Below are 2,646 nucleotides of genomic sequence, written 5' to 3'. Positions count from 1 at the left end.
TATATGTCTGTATCTCGTTTTCTTCTTTTGTTGTTGTCGAAGTAGTTGCCTGTGTTGAGTAATAACCCCAAACTCGGGGTTTTCATCACCCTGGTGTTATCAACCGCAATGTACCAGGTATACAACCACGTGTGTCCAAACTGACCGTAATGATTTTTGTGTGATACCGGTTTATTATAAATAACTAGTAGCCTATGTAAATTAACCTTTGTTCATACGAAAGACAGTTGATGTCTTTTTAGATTTTGATTAATATATATCCCTATTGATTTACGAACCATGCATTCAAATTCACGTTCTTCTAAGTCGCAGATGCCTACATAGTCCATCCTCGAAGAAGATGGCTCCAACGCCGACCAATGGATAGCTGTCCTCGATCTAGCAGCATCTCAGATTTACGTTAAGAATCTAAATCCAACACTAAGCTATGTTGAACGTATCATCCTATGAAACATCATGAGCCGTACGATCAGGTTCTTTGGACATTTCGTGCCGACTGTACACCTGCTAAGCGCAACACAGTTGCAACCGGTGACTTTGCTGCGGGTCTCAAGAAAACATGATGGAAATATTTCTTGTGGATTCCAGGTATCCTATAAAATAAATAAATATAGTCCGCTGTCTGCAGTCTGCACTCTGTGCCTATCAAGAAGGCTATGACTCTGCTATAATACATACATTTACAGTACAGTACTCATAATAGTCGTGCCAATTTATTTATTTTGGGATTCTTTGGGGTGTAGTAGACTGTACACCGAGTTTACTAAATATATGGAAGCTAAGGTAGATGTCTGCTACCTTGACTACTACTGCTAGTGTACAAAAGGACCATAGCTAAGGTCATGTGCTCCTAATGAACCTTGGTCAGTCCTATCTAATCCTAAAAGGTCCATGTGCTAGAGCAGGTCTGTCCTGGGAAGCCTGGGACTCGGGACAGCCTAACAACAATATATCGGAACTGCAAGGTGATGAGTCATCATCTAGGACTTTCGGTCCTGTCATGGGAATACAGGACAGATGGGTCCTGACCTTGTTATAGGACAGGGCCACAGGTGGCATGGACAGGTGTCAAGGACATGACTACCCCTTAATATAGTGTCAAGTAGTGTCGTTGCTACAGGGGAAGGTATGCACAATTTTACAAAAACACCGGACCAGTAATTCTGTAGATTTATACAAAACAGCGCATCAGAATGAATTACATAACCTCATTCAATTTGTCCAATTATTTGTAGGATTCGCCCGCAAACGACACCCTGAACCAATGACACCACTTCGTTGTCTCTCATGACGCTCCGCGCTGTACAGTTCACATTGCACAACTTCACAACTTCACAGTGCACAGTCTGCATACTGCACACTCACTGCACAGTGACACTCGCACTGCACAGTGCACACTCACACTGCACACTCACTGCACAGTGACACTCGCACTGCACAGTGCACCCTCACACTGCACAGTGCACACTCACATTGCACAGTGCACACTCCCACTGCACAGTGCACACTCACACTGCACACTCACACTGCACAGTGCACACTCACACTGCACAGTGTACACTCACACTGCACAGTGCACACTCACACTGCACGGTGCACACTCACACTGCACAGTGCACACTCACACTGCACGGTGCACACTCACACTGCACAGTGCACACTCACACTGCACAATGCACACTCACACTGCACAGTGCACACTCACACTGCACAGTACACACTCACACTGCACAGTGCACACTCACACTGCACAGTGCACACTCACATTGCACAGTGCACACTCACACTGCACACCGGCCAGACCCCCTTGTGGGACTAAATGATAAATACGACTCTACATCCTTCGACTACGTCCTACGACTCTACGCCTTACGATCTACAGTCTACACCTAGATCTACACCCTATAATGTAGAGTCAATTTTTTTAAAGCTATATAATAAGAATGCAGTCTACGCATAGCCTATTAAATAAAACAAGGCTATGGTCTACGACAGTCTACAGCTCTACGGCTCTACGCAAGAGACCTAATAAAACAGCTCTACGGCTCTATTTATTACACCCTTCGGCCTTGCACATACGGCTTACGCCCGGCAAAGGAAAACAAGGTCCACTGACTGAAGTAATGACTCTCTCTCTAGTCTCTATGTATGTACTACATACTAAATACATAGTATTTTTTAATGATCCCCTACTAGAGAAGAAATAAAATAATATGCCTGATTCCTACGGACGTTAGTCCGTTCAGCCATATTTTCTCTCTTCTCTCTCTCTGAGAGTAGAGAGGGTCAGGGCCTGATCGGACTATTGTCCGAAGGAATTATTTGTTATTTTTTTATTTTATTTAGAGAGAGAACTTATTTGCCGAACGTACTACCGGCTTCTGACCTCTCTACTAGAGTAGAGAGGTTGAGAGGGTCTTGAAGAAAAAAAAGCACACTTCCTCCAAAAACCCCCAAAAAAGCACTGTGAGTGAGGAAGTTTGGAGCCCAGAGTAGTATTTATTTACCAAACTGGTTCCAACCCAGAACCCAAGGCATCAAAAAGCTCCACCGGGAGCCTTCAGGCTCCATGCCTCCAGCTAAGTGTATAGTGCATATTTAGCGAGAGGGGAATATCATAGTCTTCTGAATTATACATCCAGAAAG

This window comes from Sphaeroforma arctica (genome assembly GCF_001186125.1).
Source record: "Sphaeroforma arctica JP610 unplaced genomic scaffold supercont1.611, whole genome shotgun sequence".
NCBI classification, from domain to species: Eukaryota; class Ichthyosporea; order Ichthyophonida; genus Sphaeroforma; species Sphaeroforma arctica.
The sequence above is the reverse complement of the archived record's forward strand: the minus strand, read 5'-3'. Positions refer to the sequence as shown.